Source organism: Vulpes vulpes, chromosome 6, assembly GCF_048418805.1.
Source record: "Vulpes vulpes isolate BD-2025 chromosome 6, VulVul3, whole genome shotgun sequence".
Taxonomy (NCBI): Eukaryota; Metazoa; Chordata; class Mammalia; order Carnivora; family Canidae; genus Vulpes; species Vulpes vulpes.
The window spans coordinates 65,729,723-65,756,570 of NC_132785.1; the positions used below are offsets into that span (position 1 = coordinate 65,729,723).

At 38.9% G+C, this 26,848-nt stretch overlaps 1 long non-coding RNA gene across 1 annotated transcript in view; it reads left to right on the forward strand.

The window, feature by feature from the left end:
• LOC140599344 (uncharacterized) overlaps positions 1–22,496 on the forward strand; it is a 30,641-nt gene extending 8,145 nt beyond the window's left edge. The window contains exons 2-3 of the long non-coding RNA XR_012002116.1: positions 19,308–19,436; positions 20,757–22,496. This is a non-coding gene — a long non-coding RNA (uncharacterized lncRNA). The remainder of the gene's footprint in view (positions 1–19,307; positions 19,437–20,756) is intronic.
• Positions 22,497–26,848: the final 4,352 nt, after the last annotated feature.

The window sequence follows — 26,848 nt, forward strand, 5'->3', positions numbered from 1 at the left end:
ATAGTTTTGCAAGGTGTTACCATTGGGTTAACCAGATAAAGTGTCCTTGAGATATTGCTGTATTATTTTTTTGCAACTACATGTGAATCCACAATTATCAAAATAAAAAGTTCGTTTCATACAAATTTTAAAAATACAAAAAAAAGGGTATCTTATTCCCTGCAATTTGTTGAATTCATTTTATTAACTTCTATTTAGCACAACCCCCCACTGCAGGTTAGTATTGTCACAAATTACACCTTTATACCTGTGTGCCCATTAACATAGCTGGGATCTGATTCTAAAGTGTGTGATTTTATCCACAGCTCTATAAATGTCATCCTATATGTGTACATATATATTTATGTGTGCTTACAGGTCTCTTGTGGTCTAGTGGCTCGGATATATTTATATGTGCTTGTGTATATAGTTGTATATGCATATGGTCCATGTTTCTGTTTGTTTTGATCCCTTAATTTTTTTCTTTCTGGCCATGATTTTGGTACATTTTCAGTATTCAAACAGAAGCTGTGTGAAGTCAAATATTTCCCCCTTATTATGAAAGTTGTTGAGATCATTAAGATGTTCAGAGACCTTTGTGGGCAACCAGATGTGAAGAAGACATGGCTTTGAGGGTGACAGGAACCCAGAGGAAGATATTTCTTCTATGTGAAAATGAGTGTGGTATTAGTGGTGTGTGTTATTTGGTCGGAGAATATTCATCCATAATTGTGACTGAAGTTAACTCCAAAGCAGCATCCCAGATTGGCGTCAAGCCCTGGGGGGAAGTGGCGGCTGGGCATGCCTGGCTAGACTGACTCACACAGCGTCAAACAAGAGTCTTATACCACATGTGTGGTCTTCAAGCTAAGAGCTGAATGACTTTGAAGGTCACTGTGGGCTTGGAAACTCAGTGTGTGGCAGTACCCATGATGATCTGAAGTTTGAAGGCTGTTCTCCATTTTTCTGGCCCCATATGAGCCTCTCTAATCTGACTTAAGGAAGATTGGGAAATGTATCTTTTCCATGTCAGAGTTTATATTGGACTGTATATCCCATAGGGTGCCCTAAATGTAATCCATGAAGAAATGGCTGCCCTCGTTATATTTTTTCCTTCCTCCATCTCTCCTGCATCCAGAAGTAGGTCTTCAGTGACCCCAGCATTATAAACTTCAATCCTAGGGTCAAATGTGACAACATACATGAAAACTGGAAAGCTGTAAGACAAATGAATATGAACCTTGAACAAGATGATTTTCATTTGGGTGGATTTCCTACACAGATTCAGGCCAATCTGACCAGGCTGAACAAGGAAGGGGACTTGGGGAAATTCTGGGGAACGTCCTTTGGCCTCAAGTTCCATTTGGGCATGGACAGTGCCTGCCGTGCTCACTTCTGAGCCTCCAGTGCCTGGAACATAAGAGGTGCTCAGGATCTGTTATTTGCTGATTGGTAGCAAAGTAATGCTGTCCAGTTCTGTTGCAGAAACTCTCTCCCTTGCTGAACATGTGGACAGCAAGGATCTTAGACCAGAAGCAAGGTTACCATGGGTGACCAAAGACAGGCTGAAAGGGGCCAAAGCTGTGGGTGAATGGCCTATGAGCATACTCTGACCCCTTGGAGGATGTGGGAATGGATATGAGGGGCTCAGCCACAGAAGAGGTGTGGAAAAGAGTCCAGCCGGGTCATCATCACATGGCAAGAGTTTGTGAGAAGGTCGTGAGGGGTAGAAGAGAGAAAGAAGCAGAAAACAGGGGAGAAATGTGAGCAGAGGGAACAAAGGCAGACTTGGCCTATAGCTGCTACCAAGTGACTGCTGAATAAATAAAAGTGAAATCAATCATTTCATTCTAGAAATGAATCTGTATTAAGGCCTTGGCAGCCTCTGCAGGGAGGTCTGGACTCTTCCTCTAGGACAGCGGTTGGTCACAGAGGGAGCTTTGTTGAGTCCCTGCTTTCTTTGATCTCTATTTCCAGGGCAGGAAGGTCAGTATCTTGAAGACCTGCAGGTGGTCCATTTTTCATCCAAAAAGACAATGCCCGGAGCTGCATTGTTACAAGCAGTGCCTCTGGAGCCCCCTGTGGGCAGGGAGAGGAAGGATTGAGCTGGCTTTCTGCTGGGTCCTACCCTCCCAGTGCTGCCCTGGTGTGGGTGGTCTCTGGGAAGGGGCTGTGGGGGGAATCAAGATCAGTCCTGGGGCCCCCAGCCCTGGCCTTCAATGTTCTTTCAGCTTGATCCAGGCCTAGCTTCTGCCCCCAGAGCTTTGTATTGGCAATAACTCCAAAATAGCTGCCTAAGCTTATGTGGGCCATGCTTTCACAGAGCTGTGACCCAGAACCTGGCTCTCCTAGGAGAATCCCTTGCTTGGGGCTGCAGAGCCCAGGAGGATTGGCCACCATTCTCAGAAAAGGCATAGTTAAGTAACCAGTAGCTGCACCAGTGACCAGTCCTACTGACATGTTTGTCTCTATACTCCTCTCAGAGGGGCTGGTGTTTTCTGAATCATCTAGCTTAGGGGATGTGATTTTCAAAAGTACATTTCCAGATAAGGTGCTGTATTAGTTTCCTATGGCCACTGCAATAAATGATCACCAGTTTGATGGCTTGAAACAACAGAAACATATTCTCTCACAATTCTGGAGGCCAGAAGCCCAGAAGCATCTATTTTGCAGGGCTGGTGTCAAGATGTCAGCAGGGCTGTGTCCCCTCTGGAGGGACTCAGGGAATCTATTTCTTCCTTCTTCCAGTTTCAAGAGTACATTCCTTTGTTCATGGCCCCTTCCTCCATTTTCAAAATATAATTAGAGGAGCTACAAATAAGCCAAGCTAGGAAAAAAAATAATATCACCTGATATCTAGTTACAACCACCTAATTACAACCACCAATGATTTGGTATATATTTTAGTAGGTTTTTTCTTGTGTAAGTATATATACTTAGAAAATGAAAAAGGGATAATGCTACACGTAAGATTTCCCCCCCAGTTTTATTGAGGTATAAATGGCATACAGCGGTTTATAAGTTTAAGGTGAATAGCATAATGACTTGACTTATATATATTGCAAGATGATTACCAAAAATAAGTTTAGCTAACATACATTATCCTTCTAATGTGATCTATCTTGGTCTTTGTGGTGTAGGGAGGGGCTTTGTGTTCTAGGATTTTTCTCAGTGGTGTCTTGTCCACAAATAGTTATTGACTATTCTTCTTGTGAGGGGAAGCCAAGTCAGGAACAACCTCTGTTGACATATTGGTGATATCATTCTCCTACATATAAGATTTTGTAATCTGCTTGTCATTTACTCATTGTGACTATCAGGCAATATTAATCATCATTTTATTCTATTTTGTCATTTGCATGTGATGTATGAACTTAAAACAATTTACTTAATGTTTCTCCTTTTGTTTATGCCAAAGTTTCTCTCAATTTTCTTTCTTTTTTGCTAGTATATACAACACAGTTATGAACAACCTTTATGTACATGTCTCATATTCCAAGGGTGGATTTGCTTGTTCAAAGCTTAATTGTATTTTTTTTAATGTTTTGTACACAATAGCCATTGCTATCTAAAAAGATTGTACAAATTTATTTTATTTCATTTTTTAAAAAGATGTTATTTATTTGAGAAAGTGAGAGAGAGAGTGTGAGAGAGAGCAGATGCACAAGGAGAAACAGACTCCTTGCTGAACAGGAAGTCCAATGTGGGACTCAACCCCAGGACCCTGAGATCATGACCTGAGCAAACACTTAACTCACTGAGTCACCCAGGCACCTCAGATTGTACAAATTTATATTCTCAATATCAGGAAATCTCTATGGCAGTTCTCTATACCTATGCCTATGCTGAATATTGTCATTCTTCTAAATCTATGCCAGTCAAAAAGACTAAAGTGTTATCTTTATGTTTTAATACTTTTCTTTTTTGGGAGTGAGAGCATGCAAATGGCCAGTTAATGTTTTTAGTCTGGTTTTCTATAGCGTTCCTAAAAATCCTATTTATTTCATATCTTACTCCATTATATGGATATGCCCATAGCTAATGCTTCCCCACTTTGTTATTTAGGCCATTTCTAATTTCTGGCAAAATAAGATTGAGATGAACATCTTTGTGCTCAAAGTTTATTGTTTATTGCATCCTCCGCGTGTGTGTGTGTGTGTGTTTTGGGTTCTGTTTTTTAGGATATATTCCCAGTGGTTGAATAATATTGTCATAGCATATAAACATTCTAAAAAATGATATTGAAATGCTGAACTATTTCTCTCTGCTGTTGGGAAGCCTCCTAGGAAAGAAGATGACATCCAGGATCCTGGCTCATCAAGCACTCTCTGGTTCTTGTCCTGCCATGGTCATTACCAAAGTGCAATACTGTTTCATCATTGTGTTGCTCATCCCTAGGGTCTTACCTTTACACCACTAGATAGGGCCAGGGTGCTATCAGAGTGCTAGCAATTTAGGAAGAGGAACAAGAGGCTATACCCTCCTTGTAAGGATCAGAGGGTGGGGTGGGAGGATTTTCATCCCTTCTCTTGCTCCTGCCACAGTCCCATGTCTGCTGGGTCAGAACATGCCCCTTAGCTAGTTTCTCAGGTCTTTCCTTTTCCTTTTCTCTTTATTCTCTGGCCTATCAAACAATGATCTGAAGTGGAGTAGCTCCATTGGATACTCCTAGATTCCTCTAAGTGGTACAAGATTCCCCTAAATGTAGAAAAGGGGAATTTTAAACTTCAAAAGAGGATATCAGGAAAGAGTTTACACACCACATTGGATTAACTTTTTATAGAAAACGTCTCCTGAGGAGAACCAACCTGTGACCAATTTGGACATTTCTCACTGAAATTCAAGTTTTTCTACATGTTACCAGGATAGGAGCTCACTAAAATGTAGCCATTGAACTATTTTCTGTGATTTGTGAGGTAAAGAATAACTGCCAAAAAGATAGGGTAAAGGCTAGGTAAAATAGTTAAAATTATGTTCCTCAAAAGAGAAATTGAACCAGGTTGCTTGAGTAAATACAAAAGGAATATGCTGATTCTATCTTTAGTTTTAGCAGGCCAGGTTAGTTAGTCCAACCCTCTGAATGAAAAAAATGTAGGGGAAAAAAAACAGGGAAGGAAAACCCTCCCCCCCTTTTTTAACCCTCCCCCTTTTAAAAGAAGATCTCATTTATTTATTTGAGAGAGAGAGAGAGAGTGAAAGAGAGAGAGCACAAGAAAGGGGAGGGTCAGAGGGAGAAGAAGACTCCTCACCAAGTGGGTAGCCTGATGCCGGCTGGATCCTGGGACTCCAGAATCATGACCTGAGCCAAAGGGAGACACTTAACTGACTGAGCCACCAAGGTGCCCCAAGGAAAGCATTTTAAAGCACTGATGAATGGACAAGACAGTGGAAAATTGTCAGGATAAATTTTGAATTTAATTCTGAAACCCAGAAAGACAAGCAGAAATCAAGGAAGCCCAAGCCTTTTTTGCCCTGGAGGTATTTGTCATCTAAACAATTTGGCCCTTAGTTCTGGCGATTTCTTGGGGCAAGAGGGATAAAAATCAAGGTCCCAGGTCCAAACAATAGGGATTAAGAAATTCCCTCACTTTACTCTGGAGTCCCCATGTGCTGTGTTGTAACATAAAGGTAAAGCAGAACTAAATCTATTCCCACCAGAGAAGACAGCCTCATTACTGAATAAAGTAGAAAAAGTGAAAAGGGAAAAACAACCAGACCCTGAGAAGTTATGACCAAGGGCCAATCTTCCTGAAAATTTACAGCCTGGGTTCTTATTGACTGGACCGACTGGGTCTAAAGCAGTGGTCTTGATTTTCTGATGGTTTAGCTGGGAAATGCAGGAGTGATTGCAAATCCTCTCTGAAGGAGACACTTTTATTCTAAGCTTTGGGAATTCTTCCAATCCCCATAGTCCCCCAACATCTTTTTAAAAGTAACAAGCTGGGATCCCTGGGTGGCGCAGCGGTTTGGCGCCTGCCTTTGGCCCAGGGCGCGATCCTGGAAACCCGGGATGGAATCCCACATCAGGCTCCCGGTGCGGTGCGTGGAGCCTGCTTCTCCCTCTGCCTGTGTCTCTGCCTCTCTCTTTCTCTCTCTGTGACTATCATAAATAAATAAAAAAAATTAAAAAAAAAATAAAAGTAACAAGCTGCACATAATCCAAATGCCAAAGAACACAAGAAACCAAGAACACAATATCATTCAGATGATATTGTGAATGAGTCAGCAGAAATAATACTTAGCAGGAGCAGGTCCGCCAGCACTTGAGATGTTGGAGTTATCTGGCACGTATCATAATACAAACTTAAAAATAACTGTAGGTAACAGGAAAATATGAAGTGTCATAACAAATTTGATAAGGAACTACACAGGACTTCCAAAAATAAAAAAAAAGATATAAAATAAAAAATCAAATGGATGGTTTTGAGTGCAGACTAAAGACTACAGAAAAGAAAGTTACTAGCTGGAAGCAATAGCAGAAAAAAATTATTAGAGTACAATAAGGAAAAAACAAAACTAATCTAGTTACTAAAAACTATTAAAGGAAAATGAATTTTGTCTATATAAAATGATAATCAGAATTTCTAATAGTGCTAAAGAAATAGGGTAGAATGAAAATGCAAAAATGTTGGGAGAAGGTAAATAAGATTAAAGATCTGCATTTCTTTTATTTTCAGGAAGGAGGGTCAACCTGATTAAATTTAGTCTTCGATAAGTTAAGGAAACATATTGTACTTTTCTGCAATTGCTAAAATCATATAAACAATGTCTACCCTTCAAATCAGTAGAAGGGAAAAAAGGAAAGGTAAAAAATAATCCATCCTAAGAAAGGTAAGAAAGAAGAGGGAGAAACCAAAGACTAGTTGGGGACAAATAAAAAGCATAAGTAAGAGTACTTAAAAGCAATATGTCAATAAGTATATTACATGTAAACATATGGAATGCTCCAGTCAAGTCAAAGAATATCAGATCTGCAATGAAAATAAAACATAAATATGTGTTCTGTACAACAGACAGTTTTTTAAAGTTGAAAGGAAAAGAAAGGAAATGGATACACCATTTATAGTAACCATAGGAAACCATTATAGGTATATGGTAACCAACAAAACCGACTTTAAGTCAAAAGCATCTGTAAAAATAAATAGGGCTGTTTTATCAACAAGTTCATCAATAAATAGGTTAAGTTCATCAGAAAGACAAAATGATTTAAAATTTTAATACACCTCATTCTATGACTAGAAAATATATAAAACAAAAATTGAAAGAACTCCAAAGAGATAAATAGACTCAGGAATTGGTATAGTAAGTAAATTTTTAAAAATCAGTAAAATGATTTAAATAAAACAATGACTGAATTGGACATAACAGACCTATTTAGAACAGTGTGCCCACCCAGTACAGAATATATAGTTTTGTAAGCATATTTGCCAGAACTGATCCTATACTGGCCACAGAACAAATCTTGAGAAATCCCAAAAACACAAATATTTGAACTATTTCCTGGTTGTAAGATAACCATAATTAAACTCGAAATCAATAAAATGGTAACCAGAAAAATCCTTACAATATTAGAAAAAAAAGAATCATACTTTGAAATAACCCACAAATCAAAATGAAATTTAAAAAGGAACAGAAAATGTTTTGAATTGAATAATACCAGTACTAGTTCTTATTACAAATGGTGGAATGCAGTTAAAGCACGCGGAAGAAAATTTATAGTCTTAAACCTCATATATTACAAAAAACCGAAATGATATATCTCAAGAAATTATTAAGTGAATAAATTCAATGAATGGGGGAAGAAATAATGAGGTAGCAGAAGTTAATGAAATAATAGGCCAACATACAATAGAGAGATTTAATAAAGCACAGATGAATTATTTGAAAAGGCTAATAAAATTGACAAACCTCTGGAGAAACTAGTTAAGGATAAAAGAGAGAAGGAGCAAATATTTAGTATTATGAACTAAAAAGGGAGGATTTTTACAAATGCTGCAGGCCATTAAAAGATAAGCCAAGAATTATGGAAAACTTGATGCTAACAAACTTTAAATTTCAGACAAAATAGAAATATCACTGCCTCACCCCTATTCAAGAAGAAATTACAAACTTAGATGATCCTGAACTAGCAAAGAAATTGCATCAGCAATCAGCAATTTTCCACATAGAGAAAGGCCTAAATAGCTGTACTATTTTTTTACTAAAATTCAAGAAAGGAAAACTTTTAATCTATAAACTCTTCCAGGAAAGAGGGATCCCTGGGTGGCGCAGCGGTTTGGTGCCTGCCTTTGGCCCAGGGCGCGATCCTGGAGACCCGGGATCGAATCCCACGTCGGGCTCCCAGTGCATGGAGCCTGCTTCTCCCTCTGCCTGTGTCTCTGCCTCTCTCTCATTCTCTATCATAAATAAATAAAAATTAAAAAAAAAGAAACTACACAGGAAAGAGATAAAGGAGGAACACTAACCATCTCACTTTTTGAGGCTGATATAGCCTTGATATGAATAACAGAATAAGAAGGGAAATTTACAGGTCAATCTTAGGCATGATTCATAGACACAAAAATTCTGCACAAGATATCAACTATTGGAATTTGTCCAACAATATATAAAAAGGTTAGTATGTTACAAGTAAGTTAGGTTTACACTGAGATTGTGGATTTCATTGACTCTTAGGATGATCAATTAGCGTAATTTGCCACACAAACAGTTCTAAGAGAAAAATCATATCATTATGTCAATAAACAGAAAAGCAGTTAATAAAATTCAACATCCACTCAATAACAAAGATATCCTTTTAGCAGACCAAAATGGGATGAGACTTCCTTAGCCTATTAAACAGTATCTGCAACAGAAATCATTTAACCAACTCCTGATCTAGTAAGAAAAAGGATGTTTCCATCTTTCCCACAAGAATGCAGGAAGCCCTTCTTTGCAGGCTGCATTGCACACAGAGTGTGTGATAACTGATGTTCTCCTTCCAGCTATTTCCTTTGGGAGGCCTGCATTTGGAAAAGATCCCAAGTGGGATCCTTCCTGGGAAGTCTATAGAGAGTGAAGGAGGAGAATGTGAGTAGATCTGAGAGAAAGCAGGGCTGGACCAGAGGGGAGGAGGGTTTGCAGGCCTACAGCCTCTGTTTCTAGCCTTTCATTCCAGTTCCCTGAACCTGATGCCCTGACACTGATGTATGACCCTGTGTTTAGGGCCCAGTTCAGGGGAGATCATCAGGGCATGGAGGCCAAGCTCCACTTCAAGATTGCTTTGACTATCTGGGATCTTTTGTGGTTCCATGTAAATTTTGGAATCGTTTATTCTGGCTCTGTGAAAAATGCTGTTGGTATTCTGATAGGGATTACATCAAATGTGAGCTTGCTCTTTGGGTAGTATTGATATTTTAATGATATTTGTTCTTCTAATCCATGAGTATGGAAAGTCTTCCTATTTCTTTGTGTCATTGAAGAATAAAATTTCATCTTTAGGAATTCCACTGGACTCTCTCCTTCCTATGTGATTTCCACTCTCATTTTTCCTTCATTAAATAAAATGGCTATACATCACATACCTGGTACTCCACATCAATGTTTTCATATGATATCTTTTTTTTTTTTTAATCTGATATCTTGCTTCCAACCCAAACTCTAGCCAGGACGAGGAGAGGAGGGTACATATGATATACTCAGGACACCTAAGACAGCAGATAATGGGAGAATTATGGGTGGGATCTATATGTGATAACCCTGTACTGCAGCATCCAGATGGAAGGCAGACATTCCAACATTGCCTTATCACTCATAGTATAACCTAGACATCTTTCATTGCCTCAGATTTATTTACTTTTTAAAGTTTTATTTATTTATTCATGAAAGATGGAGAGAGAGAGAGAGAGAGAGGCAGAGACATAGGCAGAGGGAGCAGCAGGCTCCATGCAGGGAGCCCGATGCGGGACTGGATCCCGAGACTGCAGGATCACGCCCTGGGCGGAAGGCAGGCGCTAAACTGCTGAACCACCCAGGGATCCCCTATTGCCTCAGATTTAATAAAAATAAAATAATCACTTGAAAATGTGTCATAGAAAAAGTGCTGAATGCCTCGGAGCTGAGTTAAGGCTGAGAGTTCATTTTGATTAGTCAATAACCACAAAATTGCGCTTAACTGCTGTCAGCACAGATCACTCTTTTAGGGTTTACTGTGTTGCAAAAGCCGTTGACTCTTTACAGTCATTGTAGCCACAGTGGGAACCTCATAAAGAGATCACTGTGGGCTTTAGATCAAAGATAAAGATGCTGCCTCCTGCAAATTCTAAGACTTTCCATTATTGAGCTGATATGGGGAAGCCAAATCTCAGAACACATGAGAAACAGTCCCTGTGGAAAAGGTTTTGATAGAATACCGATGGAGGTGGAATGTCCAGATCTGGGCAATTCTTTCATTCAAAAAGAATGTATTAAGTACTTTCTCTGTGTGTGGCATTGTACAAAGCGCTGAAAATCAGGTGGTAAGCGATAAATACCAAATTAGTTTCTAACTTTGAGGAGTCAAGCATTCGTTAGCCAAATAAACATACATGTGTGTGATTTTGAATAGTGACAAGTATTCTGAGGAGAAAAAAAATTAAGAGAATATGACAAGTTAACCTGACCTTTTATAGGCGTTGGAAAAGACCTTCCTGAGAAAGTAATATTTGCCAATCATGCAAACATGCAGTTGAAGATGGAAAGTGTTCTCTGATATGATTTTTTAAAAAGATTTTATTTATTTATTCATGAGAGACACAGAGAGAGGCAGAGACACAGGCAGAGGGAGAAGCAGGCTCTCTGTGAGGAGCCCAGTGTGGGACTTGATCCAGAACCCCAGGATCACAACCCGAGCCAAAGGCAGATTCTCAACCACTGAGCCACCCAGGCACCCCTCTGATATGTTTAAGTAGTTATCTTGAAGTGATCACATACCTGAAGGTTCTGGAGTATCTGGATATTATGATAAATAATGAAGAATTTTGCCAAGAATTAACGTCTTCTATTTTCCAGAAAATAAATGGCATTCCAAGACAATAGGCAAAAATTAATTGGAGTCTTTGAAAACTTAAATCTTCTGTTTTAACCAAAGGCATCAGGATAGTATAGAAAACAATTCTGGACTGGGAGATGATATTAAAATTATTTGTTGAAAAGGGCATCTAGAATATATAAAACATTTTTTGAATTCTTAAGGAAAACAACTCTAATGTAAACATGCAAAGGATATGACAGACAATTCATAGAAAAGCAAACCTAAATGGCTGGTAAATATTTGAAAGATGATGAGCCTCACCAGTAATCAGGGAAGTAATAATAAAACCATCATGATTTCCATTTCACACTGAGTAGACCAACAAAAATTATTAAGCTTTACAATATTAGATATTGTTGTATTAACTGGAATAATAACTTTGTGAAGCAACTGGGCAATACTAAAGACAAGTGAAAGCACATATATTCTACAACCCAGCTATTCCATTTTAAGGATATACCCTGGAGAAGTTCTTGCACATGTAAACACAGAGGAACAGTAAAGAGTGCTCACTGAGAACTTTTTAATTTTTTATTTAATTGTATTTTTTAAAGATTTTATTTATTGATTTGAGATAGAGATTACAGGAGCAGAAGGAGAGGGAGAAGCAGGCTTCCTGCTGAGCAGCTAGTTTGACACAGGGCTTGATCCCAGGACCCTGGGATCATGACATGAGCCAAAGGCAGAAGCTTAACCCACTGGGTGCCCCTGAGAACTTTTTTTATTTTTTTATTTTTATTTTTTATTATTATTTTTAAGATATATATTATATTAATTATATTATTATTATATTTATTATATTATATATTATTATATTATATATTGTTATATATTATTATATTATGTTTATATTATTATATTTATATTATATTATTTATATTATTTTTAAGATATATATTTTTTTATTTTTATTTTATTATTATTATTTTTAAGATATATATATAAATATATATATATATATATACATAGAGAGAGAGAGAGAGAGAGAGAGAGAGAGGCAGAGACATAGGAGGAGGGAGAAGCAGGCTCCATGCCGGGATCCCGACGTGGGACTTGATCCCGGGACTCTAGGATCCTGCCCTGGGCCAAAGGCAGGCGCTAAACCGCTGAGCCACCCAGGGATCTCCCTGAGAAATTTTTTTAAAACAAAAATTGGAAACAACTAAATTTTCTAGGAATGTATAAATAAATTGTGTTATTGTGCATCCATTAATATGAATAAACTATATTTACATGTATTAACATGGATAAATCTCAAAAATATATCATTGATTTGTTTCTTTCAGGGAGGGAAACAGGATGACTAGCAGTCAAAGGGGAAAGGAATATTTTTAATTTTTCATACTTTTAAAAAAAGATTTTATTTATTTATTCATGAGAGACACAGAGAGTCAGAGACAGAGGCAGAGGGAGAAGCAGGCTCCATGCAGGGAGCCTGATGCAGGACTTGATCCCGAGACTCCAGGATCACGCCCTGGGCTGAAGGCGGCGCTAAACCGCTGAGCCACCCAGGCGTCCCTAATTTTTCATACTTTTGCAACCTAGATTTTGCACCAGGTAAACACATTTCCTAAATAAAATAATTTTTTAAAAAAGATTTATTTGTTTATTTTAGAGAGAAAGCATGAGCAGGAAGGACAGAAGGAGAGGGAGAGGGAGAGGGAATCAGTCCCAAGTAGACTCCCCAGTGAGTGCTGAGCCTGATGCAGGGCTCAATCTTGAGATCTCCATCTCGATCTCGATGCAGGGCTCCATCCTAGGACCCCGAGATCACGACCAAGAATCAGATGCTTAACATACTACACCACCCAGGCACCCCAAAAATACAATTAATTTTTTAAAATGTTGAATAACTACAAGGTTGCAGAGGCTGATAGGATTAACCATCTTTAAAAAGTTTAAAAACAGACAAAATGAAGAACAGCTAGCTTGCTTCTGTTTCTCACATGGTTTCAACAACTCAGACTGCTCACGGTTTAATTCAGATGAGTCTAGACTTTCCCGTGGTTTCTAAACCTGAGCCACCACATTGGCTGGGAACCAAAGCTCTTGATTTTCTTACATTATTTGCTTCTGGCAATGGAGACACCAGGGGAAGAAAAGTATATCAAGAACCAGTAAAATATCAGAACCTACACAAGGGAGACGCTGGGGCCACTGAGTGCTCACTGCCTTCCAACTCTGAGGGCAAGCACCTGGTGTAACAGAGTGGCCCCTACCGTCGGCAGCTTTTCTGGAAAGCCCAGTTTCTCTGGATGATCTTGTCTGCTGTTCTCCTTCCTTTCTTAAGATTGTTTACTTCCTTCTGAAACTTATCACAATGGGCTGGCTGAGTTAGAACAAGGCACTTTGTTGAAATCTGTTGTATACATTGTCATGATAAGTACATGAATCAGCTGATGTCTACAGTGTAGACAGATCTCTCCCGATTCAACTAGCTTTCTTTCTTTCTTTCTTTCTTTCTTTCTTTCTTTCTTTCTTTCTTTTCTTTCTTTCCAGAGTTACTTAGATTTCTAAGTCCTGCTGTGTCTGAGTTCTACTCTTTTGTGAGGGTGAACTGACTCTTCCCTTGGGCCCTTCCAACTAGAAGATAAAGTCTAAGCTTTAATGCTTAGTTGACAGGGGCTTGGATCACTACTAGTTCAGCCTCTTCTCTCATTAAGTCCTTCTTCTTTGCACTGATTCTCAGTGCTTGGTACAATGGCACACACAGAGAAAGTACTTAATACATTCTTTTTGAATGGAAGAATTGCCCAGATCTGGATATTTTACCTCCATTTGTATTATATAAAAACCCTTCCCACAGGGACTGTTTCTCATGTATTCCAAGATTTGGCTTTGTCAGCTGAAGCAATAGAGTCTCAGAATTTGCATCTTGTTTCTCCTAGAGGTGGTAGCAAGGGAGAGTAGTCTTAAGTGATTTTGTGATGTTGGGTGTACCCTTAAATAACTTTATGAGTTAATTTGGGAGGGAAAAGTCTCTGAAAGAAAGGTTTTATATTTCACCCAGACCCCCACAGATAGCCAGGCCAGCGTAGGAAGGACAAGCATCAGGTGAAGGAATAAAGGAGAAAGTGCTGAGGTGGAGAAAGTGCTGGAAAGCTGCCACTGCTTAGACCTACATCCTGAGATGCTTAAAGAGAATCCTCCCGCTATCGCCCAAGTGCAGACAGACAACTCTGCCAGGTACTACCTGGTCCAAAGAAATCACTGCTCCACACCCTTAACCAAAACAAAACAAAACAAAACAAAACAAAACAAAACAAAACAAAACAAACCCAAAAAAACCTCTTGGTGGTCCCAGAGCAGGCTCCCTGTCCCTGGCTGGGGAGACTCTATAAGACCATAGATGTTTAGAACATTAAGGTGGAGAAATAAAACGACAGGCTTGTGGCTTTTCCCACTAACTCTTCAGCTGTACCACCTGAGGACTTGGTGGGGTGGGGTGGGCAGATTTCTTCCTGTGCATCAGCTTAGGTCTAGTTGCATGAGTCTCCTCCCTGGTAACAAAGCAACACCATCAAAATAAATATCTCTTACAGCTTCAAGCCCTAGCAGTGTCCCATTACTACAGGGTGCAAATCTGAGGTACCCAGTATCATTAGAGAGTACACACTTGTCTGCCTTAGCAGATAAATTTTATTAGGAACTCTCCAAACAGCCTCCAACATTTCCTGGCTCACTGTGGAGAAGGCTCTAAGGCGTAGTGCCCTCCATCTTAAAATGGAGGCTGACATTGCTAGTCGCTTGTCCAGTAGCCCTCTCCCCTTCTTCCTCACTGAAGAACCCCCATTTTGCTCAGGGTGGTGATGGTACCCGGTTAAATATACCCACTTTCTCAGACTCTTTTACACACAAGGGTTTAGGTATGATGCAGTTCTAGCCCATGGAGGTCACTGAGCAGGATTTTTAGAAGAGGTTTTAAGAGGGCATCTTCTCTTTATTCTTTGTCCCTTCTTTTCATACCTGGAGAGGGAGAATGACTTATATTTCCACCTGTGAGATGGGGTGACCAAAGGCTTCCCTCCTCTCCCTCCCTACTTCCCTTTACTGGTCTGCTCTCTCCTTTTTCTTTCCAAGCACAATGGCTTGTTTCCAGTAAGCATTTTCTGCCTGTGAAACAGTTGCTGATGCTCCGATGAAGCACCCAGTTGGATTCACCCTTGGGTTATATCTTCCAGAGGGAGTCACCTTACAAGCATGAATGTGACAGAGAGCTGCAGGATGAGAGCTTCACAGAGGGAACAGATGTGGCTGCAGCAAGCTGACTACACTGATGCCACATGACTAGAGAGGGCCCTGCTCCCTAGTCCCCAGGCCACAGACATGTTTCAGACAGAACGTAGGTAGAACATGACCCGTGTGTGATGCCAGCTCAAAAAAAATTATATCAATTTAGAGAAAATAAGAGAGGTGATATATTTCAAATTCTGGAGTTTTAAAACTTAATACATGTATATTGCACTTATTAGAGAAAAAAATCATTGGACGATCTAATAGGAACTATTAACTAATTAGAGTTCAGCAGTGTTGCTGGGTACAAGATAAATATAGAAAAATCAGTTGGGTTCTAGACACTTAGGACAAAAAATTAGTATATATAATTTAAAAAAAGACATTCATTTACAATAGGAACAAAATCTCTACGGTATCTAGGAATAAATAATAGATGGGTGAGGCTTTTATGGATAAAATTATTAAAAAAATAAATGGTGAAACATACTATGTCCTTGGATGAGATGACTCACTATTTCTAAAGGTGTCACTTCTCCCAAAATTAACTCACAGGTGCAATATTGTTCTCATCAGCAGCTCAATAGAGTTTTTCCAGTAACATTAACAAGTTGTTTTTAAATTTTAAATAAAAAATTAAAAAGCTTCAAATAACCAAGAAAAAAATTGGAGAAGAATGAGATGGGGGCTTACTGAAGCAAATATTAATGTATTCATTATAATGTTATAGTAGATATAAAATGCAAAGCAGATTTACACAGATTAAAGCAGATTTAGCAGAGGTTGAAAGAAGGGAAGACCAATGGAAGAAAGTAGAAAGTTCAGAAAGAGATCTCCTTACATTTAGACTCAATAGATGACAGAGGCATGAAGAATTGGTAGAGAAGAGATGAACTCTCATCAATGGTGCTGGACAATTGGTTATTTGTGGGGAAAATTTTTTTTTAAAATTAATTAATTAATTTATTTATGATAGGCACACAGTGAGAGAGAGAGAGAGGCAGAGACACAGGCAGAGGGAGAAGCAGGCTCCATGCACCGGGAGCCCGATGTGGGATTCGATCCCGGGTCTCCAGGATCGCGCCCTGGGCCAAAGGCAGGCGCCAAACCGCTGCGCCACCCAGGGATCCTGTGGGGAAAAATTAAATTATATCACCTATTCATACCATTATCAAATTAAAGAAAATTAGAAAAAGTAGAAATTGAAGTAGAAATTAAAGATAGAGATCTGAATGTAAGAAACAAATTTTTATAAAGTCTAAAAGAAAACACAGAATACATTTATAATCTTAAGGTAGATAAATTTTCCTAACAAGATACAAAAAGCAAAAACCATAAAGAAAAATATTAATGTATTTGCTTAAGTGAAAAAAATCTGCACACCAAAATCTGTGTGAAATCCAAAAGAAACCATAAACAAAGTTAAAAAAACATAAATTCCTGAATTTCATAGCAATCTGTCCCCTGAAATAAGTCGTTTTGACAAGAGATATGTTTTGGTGTCAGATTGACTCAACTTTGATTATTGGTTTGACCACTTAATAACCAGTTACTAACGTGACTTAAGTTATCTAAACTCTTGAACCATTTCTGTATATGTTAAAAATGTCAGCACATAGGAGTGCTAAAATGATAAAATGAGATATGGTATGTAAAATACCATGTCCAGAGCTTCGCACATGGCAGGTACTTTTTCCAGATGATTTTGTAGTACCAAACACAGAACAATGTAGTTGATGCAGTTCTACCTGCGAAGATGCTGGTGAACGTTATAACTTCATTGTGAGTAAAAAACTAGAGTTGAGATATTTTACAGATACCAATCCTATAATGTCCCCATCCATATGGCAGACTTTCATAAAGGTTTGGATAACTCTTATTTCTCCCTTGATCTTTTTTTTTTTTTTTTTGGGTGGGGACAGCTGTATCTTCAATGAAAAGGTGCTTAACATCACTAGTCATCAAGGAAAGGCAAATCATAACTACAATGTGATATCACCTCACACTTGTTAGGATAGCTATTATTAAAGACAAAAAATAATAAGTGTTGCCAAGAATGTGGAGATAAAGGAAACTTTTGTGTGCTATAGGTGGGAGTATACATTGGTGCAGCCACTTTGGAAAACAATATGGAGGTTTCTCAAAAAATTAAAAATAGAACTACCATATGACCTGGCAGTTCTACTTCTGGGTATTTATCTGAAGGAATGAGAACACTAACTTGAAAAGATATGTGTATACTCATGTTTATTGTTGCATTATTTACAATAGCCAAGACATGGAAACACCTAAGTGTTCATTGATGGATGAATGGATAAAGACAATGTGGCATAAATACATTCCATTGTGTATATATATATATATATACACACACATATATATATGTATTTTTACACATATATATATATATTCAGACATTAAGAAAGAAGGAAATCTTTCCATTTGTGACAACATGGATGGACTTTAAGGGCATTATTCTGAATGCACTAAGTCCAAGAAAGACAAATACCATATGATTTCACTTATGGATGGAATCTCACCCCCAACCAAACCCCACAAAAACCCTGAACTCATAGCTATTGAGAACAGATTGATGTTGGCCAGAGGCGGGGTTGCAGGTTGGAAGTGAAATGGGTGAAGATGATAAATAAATAGAAACTTCCAGTTATAAGTTGGTTCTGAGGTTGTGATATATAGCATGGTGGCTGTAGTTGATAGTACTGTATTATGTATCTGAAAGTTGCTAAGAGAGTAGATCTTACAAGTTTTCATCACAAGAAAAAAATTTGTAACTACCTGAGGTGATGATGGATGTTGACTAGACTTATTGAGTGATCGTTTCACAGTATATGCATATGGTAAATAATTATGTTACACGAAGGAAACTAATACATGTCACTTATGTTTCAATAAAAGAGAAACTCATTAAAGCTTTCCTTCCATAATACTAAGATTGAAATTAAATTAAGATCGAAATTGAAATTCTAAGCAGAAATTAGAGTTGGAGGTTTAACAAGGTTTTAATATTAAATCTTGACATTTAGCTTTCTTGGTTTCATTTTTCTTATAGGGGAAACATGAGTGACAATGATACCCCATGATGATACGGCATCAAAGATTTCGATCTAACATAGGATTTTTCCTATGTTAATGATTTCATTATCTGTGTCCAATTATCTATATGTTCTTCCACCCAAGACTAGATGAGGGAAAGGCAGGAGCCTTCTTTCTGCTCCTTTCTTGGATTTTCTTCTCAGTCTAGAGCATGTGTCTGGTTTAAAAGGCAGAACTTCCCAGAGCAGGCTGTTCTGCTTGTCTGCTCTCTGCCATGTGTTCCCATGGTAGCCTCATCTGTTGGTTGCTGGTTCTGAGGCAGGTCTTGCTGATAGCATGATGCAGATGGACTTCCTGACATTGCCTTTGAAGTGGTGTGAGAAAGCTCCTTTACTGTGGGCTGTGGCAGCCACAGACCTGAGCAGACCAGTCCTTCTCTAGGTGGGGGGAATCAACTCCTCTCTATGAGAAAATGAAGCTATATCATTGAACCTCCCAAAATATTATTTTGGGAGATGCAGGGAAATTAAGTTTATCACTTTGGGGTAGGGAATGCCTTCTATTTCAAATTTTCTTATCCAAGTCAAATTTCATTTTCACCGTTTATTGACCCAAGGGATCATCACCACCTTCCTACTGCATAACATTATTTATTATAATCTAATGCTTAGGGCATTTAATTGGACTAGGATATGTCACCAAAATGGTCCATCATGCAGGCACTAGTCACATATGAAACTTCCTAGCTTAGTGCCTGGAACAAATCTTATGCTTAACAAATTTGTGTGAAATTTAAATCACTGCAATGTTAAAGATTCTGCTTGAAATTGTTATATTTTCAACAAACAATCATGGAGAAAATGGTACAGTCTCCAAACACCTCTTATCTAGATTAAATGGTTACCAAGTTTATTATATTTCCTTTCTCTTTTTGTGCTTTTTGCATTTTTTATTGGTTCTATTTTTAAAAAAAGATTTTATTTATTTGTTCAAGAGAGACACAGAAAGAGAGAGGTAGAGGGAGAAGCAGACTCCATGCAGGGAGCCCGATGTGGGCCTTGATCCTGGAACCCCAGAATCACACCCTGAGCCGAAGGCAGATGCTTAACACTGAGCCACCCAGGTATCTCTTTATTGTTTTTTTAAAATTTATTTAAGTTTTTATTTTGGTTACAGTTAGTTAACACACAGGGTAATATTAGTTTCTGGTGTACAACATAGTGATTCAACAGTTCCATACATCACCCGGTGCTCATCGTGACAAGTGCCCTCCTTCATCCCCATAACCTATTTCATCCATCCTCCCATTCTCCCCACTATGTTTTTTTTAATGCCATTTAAAAAGTTATTTGTGCCCTGAAATTTGTTTCAGTTCAAACATCAGAAAAGATTTGGGAGAAATATGACCTCACTTTGTCAGCCATGGTACCACATCTGTTCTTGTGACATATCAGTGGGCTCTTCAATAAGCCCACCACAAACACCTGAGACCAAGTGCTGGGAAGGGCAAGGGAGGACTCTCACACTTCACTGGGTATAGATAGAAGGAAGCTGAGAAGGAGGGGTCTGTGGTTGCTTGTTCTGGTAATGTGTCAAACAGAGGTCACATCTTTTTTTTTCTTTTTTAAATTAATTTGGCATGCCAGAGAAATCCATCCCCATCAGAGCCAAGGCTTTTTTGCATGGTGAAAGTTTGTATACGACTCTCTACCTTCATTAAAAACAATGAATGAATACCAAGCCCACACTGGTGAGGAAACCTTTCAAAGAAGAATCATCCAGGGGTAATGATGGAATTTCTTCCACAGGGACCTATATTTCATTCCTTTCATGTGAGGGGTCCTGAGGAGAACCCACATGTATAGACTAAACTTCTACCTCCAGCCTGATGACCCTCAAATCTAGAGCTCCAGCTCAGAGTTCTCTCCCCAGCTTGAGACTGCTAATTCTAACCAATCTTTAGAACTTTCCTCTGGATGCCCTGTGGGCACATTAAACTTGGAGGTCCAAAACTGGACTAATTATCTCCACTTCCTCTCCAGAATCTTTTTGAAAACCCCAGTATTCTCAGATTTAACTTTCACAAACTACTCCTACTCCTAAATGACCCTGAAATTCCGTTGTTTTTTTTTTTTGTTTTTTTTTTTTAGCTGGGGCAAAATTCATTTAACAGTAACCACGAATTATTTTAAAGCATACTATCTAATAGCACTTAGTACATTCACAGTGTTGTGTGACCACCATTTCCATCTAGTTTCAAGACATTTCCATCACCGCAAAAAGAAATACACCCATTAAGCAGTCACTTGCCATTTCCCTTTCCCCCCAGGCCCTGGAAAGCACTAGTCTCTGTTTCATCTCTGTGGATTAGCCTATTCTATACGTTGAATGTAAATGGAATCCTGCAATCTGTGATGTCTTTTATCTGGCTTTTTTATTTCAGGAGAACATTTTCAAGATTCACACAAGTTGTAGTATCAGTGCCTTTTCGTGGCTGAATAATGTTCCATTATATGGATGGACCATATTTTGTTTATCTATTCGTCATTTGATGGACATTTGGCTGTTTCCACTTTTTGGCTGTTGTGGGCAGTGCTGCCATGAACATTCATGGGCAAGTATTTGAATTCTTGTTTTCAATTTTTTGCTGTATACTTAGCAGTAGAATTTCTGGGCCATAGGGTAGTTCTGTATGACTTGTTGAGCAACTGCAAAACTGTTTTCTGCAGGGGCCACACCATTTGACATTTACATATTATCCTTTGCATTCCCATAACAACACACAAAACTCTAATTTCTCTATATCCTTGCTAACACTTCCCTTACCAGCTTTTAAAAAATTGTAGCCATTCTAGTGGGTGTGTAGTATCTCACTGCTGTTTTGAGTTTCACTAATGACTAATGATGCATAACATCTTTTCAAGTGCTTGTTTGCCATTTGTATATCCTCTTTGGAGACATGGTTATTCCCCTCTGTTCATTTTTTATAACATTCTTGACTTTTTCTTGAGACTGAAATTTGAATGTCAGGCTGCAAGCCTGGTGTGTGGGTCAGCCACTTGGCTGGGTGCCCAGTAATTGTATTAGGGGGAGCTTTCTCTTCCGTACCTGTTTTCTTGTACTTTTTTCCAGTGGAGAGTTATAAAGAAAACTAATCAGGGGTCTCATGAATCTTGTCTTGGTTAAAGGCTACTGGAATCCACACAGTCATCCAAGTTAAAACTTTGCTGTGATCCTTTCCTCCTCCCTCTTTCTGGCTGCTCTGGTCAGCTCAGTGCCCATGAGACATCAGGAAGAGCCAAATGTACAGCTCAACTTTAGAAACAATACTAGTTTATGGCGATGTATTCTTGGAAACTGACCTTAATCTTGGCTTCATTTTATATTAATACCCGTGTTTCCCCTTTATTTCTAATTCTTCATTTAAAAATTTTGTCATGTGGTACAAAATTTTGCAAGCTGCCTCAAATCTGCTTTATTAAATCCAAGGTGAAAGTAAAAGTTAAAAAAAAAGTCTTAACACAGTTTAACTCTTATATTATTTGGTGAAAACAAAACAACTTTTATCATTTGCTAAGTACTCATGAAATATATGCTTATTTTGGAAATGTAGAAATTGCACACAACAAGTAAACATGTAAAAGAGTAAAATAAAAATGATCTATACTACCACTCAGTCCTGTTAATATTTTGGCAAATAATTTTCCAGTTTTATCTGTCTACACTATTCGTGTTAAAAATGGAATTATATTGTAAATCTTTTCTATTACCTATAATTTTCATCTAACAATAAATCATGACCATTTTCCTTCATAGTTAACTCGACTTCCATGGATGTAAGTTTTAAGATATTCTGTGCATTAAGTATCATTGGAGTAGCCTGTTAAAATAATTATTCCAAGTCCTACTCCCAGAGATTCTGATTCCATAATCTGAACCTGTACCCAGAAATCTGTATTTTTAACATGCCCCTGGCTAATTCTGATGCAGGCTGTTCTTTGACAGTTTGAGAATCACCTTTCTATACCAATAATTGTAAGTCTTGCTTAATTTTCCATTATGTACATATTCTATTATTTATTCAACCGATAATTTACTTAGAGCAGTTAAGTTACTTGTATTTTTTTCACTGTCTTACTTACATGCCTGCTATAAATATCCCTATTCTACAATTTTGCCTTCATGTATAACTGAATGTTTCTTGACTGTACTCAAACTGGGTGGTTTGTAAAAGTGATGGTGCTTGATAAATGCTCCTTTAATTGTCAAATGGAAGACTGAAAGCATGGAGGCTAAGGAGAGCATCTCAAGAAGCCATATTGGGGCCTGAAACAGACAGTTGAGAGGAGGTAGGGTCTCAGAGGGGAAATAAAAGTGGGAGTAGCTGAGTGTGTGAGGGAGTGAGATTCAACTTCCATCTTACTAGAGGCTAGAAGCCAAACAAGGATATATACCTGGGCCCAGCCAACAAGGTGTTCTACTTCTCTAGAAACCAGAAAAGGGACAAAAGCCATCCTTTTTATTGAATACTTCAAAGTGGAGCATCAGTCTTGGGTCAAAGGAGAAGAGGGTAAAGCAGGGTGAGAGAAGAGGACAGGGAGACAGCACAGGGTACCTGCCCTAGCTCAGTTTGTGGAAGAGAGATGTCAAGAGCACAAAATGAAAGTATTCTTTTTCCAAAAACTCTCAGAGAGACATTGAGGCACAAGCAGAATTGCTGTACTGCTGGAATGTCAAATCCTAAGACTAGAAGAGTGAGGTGTTGACTCTTCTGAGGCGTTATGACATGGTCAGGTTGGGTGTTTTTAGAACTTCAAAGAAAACACAACATCCTTTGGTCTCAATGGCCTGCATGCATTCATGGTATGTTAAAAGTGGTGATGGCTCAGAGGTGACATTACAGACAGTGCTGTGGTGTCCGGTGTAGTTTTGCAGTCTGTGTCAGGCTCTTCAGAGAAGAGGAAGTCAATGCCAAGGAAGAGGACAGTTGGAAGCCATGGATTAGCAAAGGACTTGTTTGTGAGCATTTGTGGCATACTTCCTTTTAGGTGTTTCCAGGGAATTGTGTGGCAGGAGGGGAAGGGTGAGGACATGAGCAAGGTACTTGGAACCTGAAAGTTCTATGTCAGAAGGCAACACAATACAGGTAACTCGTGGACCAGATCTACATGGGCAAGGCCCAGCTATGAGGCTGTGGAACAGAGGCTATGCTTGGAAAGGATTGCTAATCACTGCATGGTGTGTGTGACCACAGAATGGGTGGGGGAGAGGGCACCTGCCAAATCACTTAGCAGAGGCCCCCCATAAGTGACCAGAATTTGAAGGATATGTCTAAGAAAACTCAGCCTTTTATCTCATTTTGAGGTGAGGGAAGCTAATTTTCCCTTCCACCCCTATTCCCACTGCTCCCCACGCTAGGCACATTGAGGGTGGATTCTTGCCCCTGCTTTTTTTTTTTTTTAAGATTGTATTTGTTTATTCACGAGAGACACACAGAGAGAGGCACAGACATAGACAGAAGGAGAAGCAGGCTCCTAGCAGGAACCCTGATGCTGGACTTGATCCCCAGACCAAGATCATGCCCTGAGCAGAAGGCAGATGCTTAACCTCTGAGCCACCCAGGCGTCCCTTGCCCATGATTTTTTTTTTAAAAGATTTTATTTATTTATTCATGAGAGACTCATAGAGAGAAAGGCAGAGATACAGGCAGAGGGAGAAGTAGGCTCCATGCAGGGAGCCTGATGTGGGACTCAATCCCAGGACCCTGGGATCTCGCTTTGAGCCAAAGGCAGACGCCCAACTGCTGAGCCACCCAGGCATTCCACTGACCCTGCTTTTGAATCAGCTTTAGTGAAGCCCACTCACTAGATGTCCTGCTTTAGATCAGAGTGTGAATGTGGGTGAGGGGAGGGGAACTTTAGGCTGAGGGCACTGCTGAGAAGGGATGTCCCTGTAGTATAAAAAAATGTAAAGGGAGCTTATGGAGTAACTTCTGATGGAAGAAGAGGGGACAGGTGCAGTGAGGAAAGCAAACAGCCTCTAAGCATCTGGGTTGGTCCCAGAAAAAGCCCAAGAGAGTCCAGAACCGGATATGGTGGCTTCCTGTTTGACATCTCACACAGCTCCTCAAAGAGCAGCTGTGTTTAGCAGCCAGATTAAGATTGCCACAAATGTAGATTTTAAACCAAAGACTGTATTAAGAGATGAAGAACACTATATCATACACGAAAGGTCAAGCCTACAAGAAGATCTAACCACTGCAAATATTTATGCACCTAACATGGGAACAGCCAGTTATATAAGCCAATTAATAACAAAGTTAAAGAAACATTGATAATAATAGAATAATAATAGGAGACTTTAACACTCCACTCACTGCAATGGACAGATAATCAACGCAGAAGATTAGCAAGAAAACATGGGCTTTGAATGACACACTGGACCAAATGGGCTTCACAGATCTATTAAGAACTTTCCGTCCTAAAGCAACAGAATACACATTTGTCTCAAATGCACACAGAACATTCTCCAGAATAGATCACATCCTGGGTCACGAATCAGGCTGCAACTGGTACCAAAAGATTGGGATCATTCCCTGCATATTTTCAGATCACAATGCTTTGAAACTAGAACTCAATCACAAGAAGAGGTTTGGAAAGAGCTCAAATACATGGAGGCTAAACAGCATCCTACTAAAGAATGATTGGGCCAATCAGGAAATTAAAGAAGAACTAAAGAAAATTCATGGAGACAAATGAAAATGAAAGCATGACTGTGCTTTGGGATGCAGCAAAGGCGGTCCTAAGAGGGAAGTATATAGCAATATAAGCCTTTTTCAAAAAGCAAGAAAGGTCTCAAATACACAAGCTAACCTTATACCTGAAGAAGCTGGAGGAAGAACAGGAAAGAAAGCCTAAACCCAGCAAGAGAAGAGAAATAATAAAATTTAGAGCAAAAATCAGTGAAACAGAAACCAAAAGAAGAGAAGAGCAGATCAATGAGACTAAGAGCTGATTCTTTGAAAGAATTAATAAGATAGATAAACCCCTGGCCAGACTCATCAAAAAGAAAAGAGAAAGGACCCAAATAAATAAAATCATGAATGAAAGAGGAGAGATCACAACTAACACTGAAGAAATACACACAATTATAAGAACAACTTATGAGCACCCATATGCCAACAAATTAGGCAATCTGGAAGAAATGGATGTATTCCTAGAGAGACGGGTAAACTACCAAAATTGGAACAGGAAGAAATAGAAAATCTGACCAGACCCATAATCAGCAAGGAGATGGAAGCTCTAATCAAAACCTCCCAACCAACTAGAGTCCCGGGCTGGATGGTTTCCCAGGGGAATCCTACCAAACATTTAAAGAAGAATTAATACCTATTCTTCTGACATTTTTTCAAAAAACAGAAATGGAAGGTAAATTTCCAAACACTTCTATGAGGCAAGCTTTACCTTGATTCCCAAACCAGACAACACCTCACCAAAGAGAGGAATTGCAGACCAATATCCCTGATGAACATAGGTGCAAAATTTCTCACCAAGATACCAGCCAATAGGATCCAACAGTACATTAAAAGGATTATTCACCCCAGCCAAGTGGGATTTATTCCTGGACTGCCAGGGTGGTTCAACATCTACAAATCAATATGACATACTACATTAATGAAGGAAAGGACAAGAACCATATGATCCTCTCAATAGATGCAGAAAAAGCATTTGACAAAGTAAGAGCCTTTCTTCGTTAAAACTCTTCAGAGTGTAGTGATAGAGGGAACATACCTCGATATCTTAAAAGCTGTATATGAAAGGCCCACGGTGAATATCATTCTCAATGGGGAAAAACTGAGAGCTTTGCCCCCAAGGTCAGCAACAAGGTAAAGATGTCCATCCACTATCGCCATGCTGTTCAACATGGTACTAGATGGAAGTCCTAGCCTCAGCGGTTAGACAACAAAAAGAAATAAAAGGCATTTGAATTGGCAAAGAAGTCAAACTCTCACTCTTTGCAGATGACATGATACTCTATGCAGAAAACCCAAAAGACTCCACCTTAAAATTGCTAGAACTCACCCAGGAACTCAGCAAAATGGCAGGATATAAACTCAATGCACAGAAGTCAATTGTATTTCTATACACTAACAATGAGACAGAAGAAAGAGAAATTAAGGAGTCAATCCCATTGACAGGTACACCCCAAACTATAAGATTCCTAGGAATAAACCTTACCAAGGGGCAGAGGATCTGTACTCAGGAAACTATAGAACACTCATGAGAGAAATTGAGGAAGACACAAGAAATGGAAAAATGTTCCATGCTCATAGAGTGGAAGAACAAATATTGTTACAATGTCTATGCTACTTAGAACAATCCATACATTCAATGCAATCCCTATCAAAATGCCAGCAACTTATTTCACAGAGCTGGAACAAATAATCTTAATATTGTATAGAACCAGAAAAGACACCAAATAGCCAAAGGAACTCTGAAAAAGAAAACCAAAGCTAGTGACATCACAATTCTGGAC